Source organism: Chiloscyllium plagiosum, unplaced genomic scaffold, assembly GCF_037043375.1.
Source record: "Chiloscyllium plagiosum isolate Xiang-an unplaced genomic scaffold, Cpla_swu_hap1 HiC_scaffold_47, whole genome shotgun sequence".
NCBI classification, from domain to species: domain Eukaryota; kingdom Metazoa; phylum Chordata; class Chondrichthyes; order Orectolobiformes; family Hemiscylliidae; genus Chiloscyllium; species Chiloscyllium plagiosum.
Window position 1 is genome coordinate 44264191 of NW_028270185.1, and position 10442 is coordinate 44274632.

Below are 10442 nucleotides of genomic sequence, written 5' to 3' on the forward strand. Positions count from 1 at the left end.
TCATCTGGCAGCTCATCCCACACATACACCACACACAGCTTGAAAACTTTGCCCCTTAGATCCGTTTTTAATCTTTGCCCTCTCAACCTAAGCCCATGTGATCTTATTTTGAACCCACCTAACGGGGGGGAAAGGGCCCTGGCTGTTCACCTTATCCATGCCCTTCATGATTTTATAAATTTCCATGAAGTCACCTCCCAGTCTTTGACTCTCCAGGGAAATTAACTCTGGCTTATTCAGCCTCTCCCTGTAGTCCAAATCTTCCAACCCTAGCAAAGTCTTTGTAAATCTTGTCTGAACGCTTTCAAGATTCACAACATCCTTTCCAGAACAGGGAATTTCGAACTTAAAACAGAATTCCTGAAATGACTTAATCAATGTCCTGTCCAACCACAATTTGATGTCTCAGCTTCTGTACTCGATGCATTGACCAATAAATATCAGCATACCAAACCCCACCTTCACTAGTCTGCCTACCTGCGACTCTCCTTTCAAGGAACAATGAACCTGCACTCCATGGTCTCTATGTTCAGCAACATTCCCAAGGACTTTCCCATTAAGTGTACAAGTCCTGCTCTGATTTGCCTTTCCAAAATCCAACAGCTTACTTTTGTCTAAATTGAACCCAGTCTGCCAATCCTCGCTCCAATGGCCCATCTGGTCAAGACACTGTTGCATTCTGAACTAACATTCTTCTTTGTCCACGACACCTCCAATTTTGGTGTCTTCTGTAAACCCACTGACCATATCTCATATTCACATCCAAGTCACTTATTTCAGGACCCAATATCCATTCCTGCAGGACAATGCTGCTCACAGGCTTCCAGTCCGCAAAGCAACCCTCCATCACCACCCTCTGCCTCCTCCCTTCAAGCCAGTTTTGTATCCAAATGGCTAGTTCTCCCGCCATTTCATGTTGTTATCTAACCTTGCTAACCAGTCTGCTTTGTGGAACATCGTTCAGTGTCCATATAGACAACGTCCACAGTCTGCCTTCATCAATCATCTTTGTCACATCTTCAAAAAAACTCAATCAAGTTCGAGAGAGAGAATTTCCCACACACAAAGCCATGTTAACTATCCCTAATCAATCCTTGTCTTTCCAAATACATGTAAATCCTGTCCCTCAGAATCCCTTCCAACAACTTACCTACCACTGACGTTAGGCTGACTGTTCTCTTGTTCCCTGGCCTTTCCTTACCACCTTTTTTAAATAATGGCCACCCATCTTCCAGCACCTCACCTGTCACAAACAATGATATAAATACCTCAGGGAGGGGCACTGCCATCACCTTCCTAGCTTTCCACAAATTTCTGGGATACACCTGATCAGGTCCCAGGGATTTATCCACCTTGCTACTGTTTAAGACATCCAGTACTTCCTCCTCTGTAATCTAGACACTTTTCCAGTGATCACTATTTATTTCTCCAAACTCTCCAGAATAGAATAGCATAGTATTTCTCCCACCTCCTGTTGTTCCATAGATGGCCTTGTTGATCTTTAAGAATTCCTATTCTCCGTCTGGTTATTTTTTTATCCTTAATGTATTCGTAGAATCTCTTTGAATTCCCCTTAAAACTATTTCCTAGAGATATTTCAAGTCCCCCTTTTGCTCTCCTGATTACCCTCGAGTATATTCCTGTAAAAACGTGATCCTGTACTTCCAATTTCTCTGCCTCTGCCATATCTGCTCCGAGCAGAAGCAATTCCACTCCAGGACATCCCAGAAAGGTTTCCTCTTTCAAGGACCGGATTTCCCTCCCACTTGATCAACAATGCACTCCAACGCATATCCTCCACTTCCTGTACCTCCGCCTTCCCCCCACCCCTCCAACCACAATAAGAATATAATCCCTCGGTCCTCACCTGTCACCCACTAATCACCATTAACCTCTGCTATGTCCGCTACCTACAGTCAGACCCCACCACCAGGGATATATCTCCCTCCCCAGCTCTTTCTATCTTCCGCAGAGACCATGGGATCTTTGGTGCTGATGTGCTGCCCCACGGATACCTCAGTCACTCACCCTGCCAAATGGCCTCGGGAGATTATCACTAGATGGATAATCCAGACACCCAGAAAACATTCCGGGGCCCGGGGTTTGGATCCCGTCACAGCAGACAATGGAATATGAATTCAATAAAAATTTGGAAGTAAGAATCTATTAAAGATCATGAATCCATTGTTGATTATTGCGAAAAAAAAACTCATCAGATTCGCTAATATCCTTCAGGGAAGGAATCTGCCTCCTTACCTGGTTTGGCCTACATGTGACTCCAGACGCACAGCAATTGTGACTGACTCTTTACTGCCCTTTGGGCCCAGCCAGTGACACCCTCATCCTGTGAATGAATAACAAAGAAGGTCAAGTCTTGTACACAACCATACTATTCTTACAGAGAAGTGATCTCTTAGTAAATTTGCTTCTCAACTCCCTGCTGACTGGGGAAGGGGTGGGGGGGGAGGGGGAGGGGGTCAATAGTACCATCCCAATAAGGAGATCATCCCTTTCTTGTTTCTCAGTTCCACCTGTATAACCTGCCAGGATGTACTCCCAGGAATAAGTGAGGTCTGCAGATGCTGGAGATCAGAGCTGAAAATGTATTGCTGAAGAAGGGCTTATGCCCGAAATGTCGATTCTCCTGTTCCCTGGATGCTGCGTGACCTGCTGCGCTTTTCCAGCAACACATTTTCAGTACTCCCAGGAATACCCTCTTGAAGCCCAGCTGTAATGTTAACCATAATAAAAATACCTCTCCCCCTGCTCTGTTGCCCCCTTTCTATCTTTGCTATAGCATCGATATACTCGAACATTAAGCTGCTGGCCCTATCCATCATTAATTCATGCCTCTGTGTTTGCTATTATATCCCAGTGCGATGTTCAAAACCATACTCTGAGCTCCTCTGCCCAACCTATCGGGCCTCCTGAATTGAAATAAATGCAGTGTAACTGCTTATTCGGTGCCTTGCCCTTGTCTGCCTTGACTGTTTGACGTCTGAACTGTGCCAGCGTCAGACTTAGCTCTTCCCTCACTCTCTCTCTGGGTTTACCCACATTCCTTCACTGGTTTAATGCCTCCTGAATAGCACTAGCAACTGTTCCCTTCCACTCCTAGTACAATCCATCCTTCTGATGGAGGTCAATTCTACCCCACAAGAGATTCCAATGATCCAATAATGTGAACTCTTCTATTCCGATGTCATTGATACCAATAAACAACAGCCTCCCCGCAAAATGGTTATTCTCCCCTTTAAGAATATTCTGCTCCCTCTCTGAGACATCCTTATACAAAAATTAAACATTTGAATAATAAACCTTACACTCATCAGGTCATCATAAAAGGATTACATGACACATTGAAGGTTTGGGGAGACCTTTTGAGAGAATGCGATGATTCAAAGGAGAATTTTTAAGCAGCAAATGGGATTGATCTGGAACACAATACTCACACACACAATGCGAATATCCAGGTCCTGATATACTGAGTAATTCAATCAGAGTTTGGGAGAACATTTACTGAGATTACCATCTGAATGTCCACCTGTAATACAAGTTTATAAAATCTGTCACTCTCAGTTCAGGTTAGAAACTCACACCATCCCCTCCTTGTGGCCCAGGATGACTGTACATATTACCCTCGAGGACAACTGCAGTCAACATCAGGGGGAAATCTGTGGGTTTCTAGGAGATTCCAACTTGGTTAGATTAGATTGCTTACAGTGTGGAAACAGGCCCTTTGGCCCAAAAAGTCCACACCAACCCGTTGAAGCGCAACCCACCCATACCCCTCATTTACCCCTTACCTAACACTACGGGCAATTTAGCATGGCCAATTTACCTGACCTGCACATTTTTGGACTGTGGGAGGAAACCGGAGTACTTGGAGCAAACCCACGCAGACACAGGGAGAACGTGCAAAATCCACAGTCAGTCGTCTGAGGTGGGAATTGAACCCGGGTCTCTGACACTGTGAGGCAGCAGTGCTGACCACTGTGCCACCGTGCCGCCCACTTGAGATCTCATGTGACTGAACACAGCAGTTCTTTGACACATTGGAGAAAATGATCCAAGGGTCAGTGAGATATGGGAAACAAGAATTACTTTCTTTTCTTTCATTCCGTGCTGCCGCTCTGCCTCATCAATAAGACATGAGTGTGAAAGGCTAATGCCTAACGATGGGCAAGTTGTCTCCACTCTGACCAATGGGTAGGAAGATCCTCCCAATCACTCCAAAACGTATCCCTAAAAAGATAGCAACTCTGTCTGCTTCCCACTGCCCAATGCTCCCAGTAAATGTCTGGAAGAATGGGAAAGGGGGGATATCTCCTAGAAAAGGCATAACTGTAAAGGTCTAAGAGAATTATGAAGAGAGAGAGATGTACAGGAGAAGGGGGCAACAAGTTGCCAGATGGGGTGTAACTTGGGAAAATGGGAAGTTGCTCATTTTGGAGGGGATAATAAAAGAACAAAGTACTATTTAAATGGTGGACACTGTAGAAAGCTGGATCACAAAGGGACCAAGGAGTAATTGTTCAGGAAACACAGAAAGCTCCCACAAAGTTACAACAGGGAACCAGGAAGGGGAATGGAATATTTTGTTTTAAAGGTGTTCAGTATTAGAGCTTAGAGTATATACCTGAGAGTAACGTGTGGAAGTGCTGGTGAGACCACCATATCTGCAGTAATGAGAGCAGTTTTGGTCCCTTTAGATAAGGAAATGTGTCACTTTATTGGAGGCATTTCAGGGAAGATTCAATGAGATGATCCCTGGTTTGGAGGGATTATCTTTTAAATAAAGGCTGAAAAGGTTGGGACTCTACTCACCGGAGTTTGGAGAAAGAGAGGTGATCTCATTGAGACAGATGGGATTCTTAAGGGGTTTGACAGGATAAATACTGAGAGGATGTGTCTGAGGGTAAATACTGAGAGGGGAGTCTGAAACCAGATTCTGAGTCACGGAATCAAGGGTTCTGTTTTGGATTCATCAAGATAAGGCAACACAGACACGGGTAAGGGATTTCAGTAGCAATTGAGCTGGGGTGAGGTGGAGAAATGCAACTTTGAAGAGATTGGGATCGTGTGGTTGTCTGATCAGGTCACCTTGGGGTCAGATGTAACAGCAAGATTGTGAAGAGTGTCATTCTGCCTCAGAGAGTTCCCAGTGGGAGGGAGGGGCTCAGCAGAAAGGTAAAGGTAAGGCAATGGGTTTAACCGTGACAAGAAAATTGCAGCTAATCGAGTAGTGGGAATGTGATAAGCAGTTTGGTAACTGAGTAACAGTGGAACAATGGAGAGGGATGATGGTGAGGGAGAGCTAGGCATCGTCAGTGTACATGTGAAACCCAACATGGTGCTTTTGCACAATGTCACCTCCTGGCAGTATGTAGGTGTGATACAGGAGGGGCCAAGGATAGATCCACGAGGGACACCAAATGCAAGTAATACAGAAAGGAAAGGGAGAGTGGAGATGGAACAGGATTTTCCAACAACGGTGAGGACAAATATTAGTTTTTCACAGAATGGGAGAGAAGGACATAACCAAAAAAAGACCAACAGACAGAACAAAGAATAATACCTATGAATTGGCGAAGGGGAGTGATGAGACGGCAGTGGAGGAAAGAGAGTTGGAAAGTGAGTTTAGCGAGATTAGGGTAAAGGGTCAAGGTGAGCTCTGATAAGGCTTGACAAGAGACTGGAGAAAGATGTAGGTTTAGGACAAAAACCAGGAAAACCACGTGAGGCAGTTTGGCTCAGTGGGCTAGTGGGAGGGAGAGAAGCAGGTCGGATTATCTCGGTCTCAATGACAGAGAAACTCCATGTGCTCCTCACTCATGTTGTTGGAGGGGAGGATGGAGGAGACAGGATGATGGACAGTATTTTACAAAGAAACAAAGCCAGGGTTAGTGATATTTAAAATGAGTGAACAAACCTGATGTATTTAGCTTTTATCCAGAATATTAAAACAAACGACTGAAGTCCTGGTTCGAATCCTGTCTTGGCAGATGGTGGAATCTGAATTCAAGAAAAAAAACGTATTAGGAATCTCATGATCTCCATGGAACCATTGTCAATGGCGAAAGAAATCCTGCCAACCTGACAGCGGCCCAGCCAGCTCCTCACTGTATTAATCACTGCAAAGTCTCAACACAGGATTGAAGCTGGATGGACCAGTTGGCAACTAACAAGGCACCAGAAATTACAACCACAGAATCAGCCCTCTCGATGGTGCAACATCCTCCACACTGACATATGGATTTTGGTGCCAAAATGTGGAGAGCTGTCTCACAGACTAGTCAAGGAACAGCCTGACATAGTCATATTCACGGAATCATCCCTTACAAACAATGACCAATATCACCATCACCATCCCTAGATATCGATAGTGTGGTGCTGGAAAAGCACAACAGGTCAGGCAGCATCCGAGGAGAAGGATAATTGACGTTTCGAGACTCAGCCCTTCATAACCCTGACCTGCTGTGCTTTTCCAGCACCAGACTCTTGACTCTGATCTCCAGCATCTGCAGTCTTCACTTTCTCCTGAAATCTCTGGATATGTCCTGTCCCACCGGCAGGACAGACCAGGCAGAGGTGGTGGCACAGTGGTGTACAGACAGGGAGGATTTGCCCTGGAAGTACTCAGCATCGACTCCGGAGATCAGGAAATCTCATGGCTCCTGCTGATTACCACATCTCCTCCTCCCTTGGCTGATGGATCAGTTCTCCTTCATGTTGAACATTTGGAGGAAGCACTGAGGAAGTAAAATGGTGTCAAACGTACTCTGTGTACAGGATTTCAATGTTCACAATCGAGACTAGCTCTGCAACAGAATTACTGACTGAGCTGGTCAGGTCCTAAAGGATATAGCTGCTCAACTGAGTTTGCAGCGGGTGGTGAGGGAACCAACAAGAGTGTAAAACATACTTGATCTCATTGTATGAATTGACCAACTGCAGATACATCTGGCCATGACAGTATCAGGAACAGTGACCATCACACATTCTTTTTGGAGACAAAGTCTTGCCTTAAAGTTGAGAAAAACCTCCATTGTGTTGAGTGGCACTATCACCGTTCTAATTGGGACAGATTTTGAAGAGATGTAGGATCTCAAACTGGGTATCTCTGAGGCACTGTGGGACATAAACAGCAGCAGAACTGTACTCCAGCACAATCTGTAATCTCATGGGGTTGTAAATCCCGCTCTCACCCACCACAATGGACAGGAAAGGAGGGCATGCCATGAACAGCACCAGGCAGATCTAAAAATGAAGTGCCAACCTGGTGAAGCTACCAAACAGAACTACCTGCATCAAACAGCATCAGCAGCAAGCAACAGAGCTAAACGATCCAACATCCAATGGAACAGATCGGAGCTCTGCAGTTCTGCCACACCCAGTTGTGAACGATGATGGACAATTAAACAACTCACTGGAGGAAGCATCAGAGATATCCCCACCCTTACTGATCGAGGGGCCTCACACACCCGTGCACCAGATAAGATGACAGCATTTGCAGCAATCTGCAGCCAGAAGTGCAAAGTGGGATGATCCATCTTAGCCTTCTCCAGTGGTTTCTAACATCACAGAAGTGAGTTTTAAGCCAGTTCGGTTAAGTTTGAATAACATTAAAAAATGGTTAAGTCGTGCAAAGTCTATGGGCCCTGCCAATATTCTGGCAATAATACTGATGGCTTGTGCTCTAGAACTTGTCACCCACCGAGCCACGTACCGCTCCAGCACTGGCATCTACCGACAATGTGGAACATTGCCCAGGCATGTTCAACACAAAAACACAGGGCAATCCAACCCAGGCAATTTCCCTCTATCAGTCCACACTCGATCAGCAGTAAAGTGATGGAAGATGTCATTATCAGGGCTACCAAGCAGCAGCTGCTCAGCAACAGCCAGCTGAGTGACACTCACTTTAGGCTCCACCAGGGCCACTCAGCTCCCGATTGTGTTACCGCCCTGATTCACAACCTGGCAACCAGCTGAATCCCAAAGGTGAGGTCAGTGTGATAACTCAGTCCCACTCCAACACCACTGTTTCTAGCTGATTCCACCCTTGTCTCAGCTCATATACTTTCATCAACCTTGTGTGCTCTGCAGACTTCATTTTCCAAACACACTCAGGGCCAGCTTCCCACATTCAACCTCCCTGTAATCTCAAGAAAGTCTAAATCTCTGCTTGTTGATTCAACAAAAGGGTCCTATTCATAATCAACAGCATACAGCCATAGAGATGCACAGCATGGAAAAAGACCCTTCGGTCCAACCCGTCCATGCCGACCAGATATCCGAACCGAATCTAGTCTCACCTGCCAGCACCTCATCCCTCAATTTAAATTTCTCACACTTGATTTAATTCCTGGCTGTGATCATCCCTAGCTCCCTGCACCACACACACTTTGTGACCTCGACAACTCATTTTCTTCAAGACTCCCAACCATTTGTTAATTCATTACTTCACCTGTGTGGTTGTTTCTACAGTTACTGAAGCAGCATGGTCTGGAATTCGCAGCCAAAACCTCTCAGGACTGCTTTCCACCTTTAAGACATTCCTCAAAACCTGCTTTTTGGCAATGCTTTTGGTCACCTGACCTAATATCTTCATCTCTGGCCTTATGTCTAAAGGTCTCAATAGTATTTTTGTGAAATTATAAGCTTGATAATAACAATACAAACTGTTATTGATTTGCACATTATTTTCAAATCATCACTGTTGCTGTAATGAATACTCTGTAATGTCTCTTACCCAACCACATTGTGGGAGCACCTTCACCACACAGACTGCAGCTGTACAAGAAAGTCAAACATCACCCTCTCCCCAGGCAACAGGGATTTGGCATGAATCACTGGTATCTGTGGAAGGAGAAACACAGTTAATGTTTCAGGGAATGCAAAATGGATTACAGGGAATAAAAGGGGTGCAGAATTTGATAGTCAGAAATGGAAGGAAAATACTCTTGCTTATTTGAAAAAAGAATTCTTGACTGTCAATAATATTGAAGAAAAAAGTAATCTGATAATAGAGCAGCACATGGTCAGGGGCTGGGCCGCAGCGAAAACCTCATTTACAAAGGGTCTACAAAAGTAATAATACAGTATAAACAGACCAGAAATACACCCAATGGTTGTAGAGTGAGGAAGCTGGATATTGACAATGTGGCCATGAGGGAGCCCAGAGGGGAATCAGAGCAGTGTGGGCTGCTGACATCACAATGACTTTATACTGAGACAGGCTGCACATGCGCCTGGCTGCACCTTGCCCCCTACAAAGATGGCGGCTCCGCACGTATCCAGTGATTCGTTGTCCCGAATAAAGATGGCGGCGCTCACTCAGGCCTGCAGCCGCGCTGAGGCCATTCCTCATTTACTGCAAACACGGGACTGGGACGTTCAAATTTGTGTTTTCGGACGTGCACAATTTGTTTGTAAAACCTCTCCGCTCATAGCAACACAGATTTTCTCCCGTTTCCCTGTTTATTTCTTTCCTTACCGTATCCTTTCTCTTCATAACTTCCCGAGCTTTCATAACAGTGACTCTGCGCCGCGCGCGAGGGTGATCACATGGTTTAGTTTAGCTCCGCCTTTCATTCACTTTGATTGGTTGGAGGACCAACATCCCGCTAGGTCCTCCAGCTCCGCCCACCGTCCGTTCATTGGTCCGGTGCTGACATCAATCACCCGGAGTCCCTTTGTTGGCTGCAGCATGCCCAGTGTGTCCTGCTTTAGCTGATATGTTGGGTGATGTGATGGCAGAGTTTACTGAGAGGAAGGATTCCCTTTGTATGAGATCTGCAGTAGATTTCCTTTATTCATGGAGGGAATTGCCTTCCTACTCATGACTGTATAGCTGTGATTGATGAATCAATGCCATCTGAATCAGTACATAAACACCCTTCGGTTAGATTGCAGTCTCTCCCTCACTCCTGGGTATCTCATATGCTGTATATAATCCACCATAAACCCCTCGATTAGATTCCAGTCTGTCCCTCACTCTTGGATGTCTGATATGCTGTATATAATCCACCGCGAAACCCTCGATTTGATTCCAGTGTCTGTCCCTCACTCCTGGGTATCTCATATGCTGTGTGTAAACCATAAACCCCTGAATTAGATTCCAGTCTGGAACTCACTCCTGGGGATGTGTAATTGGATCAGTGAAGAGATCCTTGTTGGATGTTGACCAAAGAAAAGGTAAACTAAATGGTCAAATGTTACATTGGGAGCAGGAACATATGAGATACCCATAACCACACTGAACCCCTCGATTAAATGAAAGACTCAAAATCAAGTTAGAAATGGCTGGATGTAGAGCAGTGCAGGGAGAGAGACAGAGAGAGAATGTGTGTGTGAGAGAGAATGTGTTTGTGAGAGAGAATGTGTGTGTGTGAGAGAGAGAATGTGTGTGTGAGAGAGAGAATGTATGTGTGAGAGAG

At 45.3% G+C, this 10442-nt stretch overlaps 1 long non-coding RNA gene across 2 annotated transcripts in view; it reads right to left on the reverse strand.

The window, feature by feature from the left end:
• LOC122544037 (uncharacterized) overlaps window positions 1-9532 on the reverse strand; it is a 46321-nt gene extending 36789 nt beyond the window's left edge. The window contains exons 1-5 of one of the 2 annotated variants that reach the window (XR_015754693.1): window positions 9500-9532; window positions 8756-8862; window positions 5933-6015; window positions 3453-3544; window positions 2257-2344 (exon numbers count right to left, since the gene is read on the reverse strand). This is a non-coding gene — a long non-coding RNA (uncharacterized LOC122544037). Of the gene's footprint in view, window positions 1-2256; window positions 2345-3452; window positions 3545-5932; window positions 6016-8755; window positions 8863-9116; window positions 9199-9499 lie in introns of those variants that run through there. The other variant, XR_015754692.1, reaches the window with a different exon arrangement.
• Between the last annotated feature and the right edge of the window lie 910 nt (window positions 9533-10442).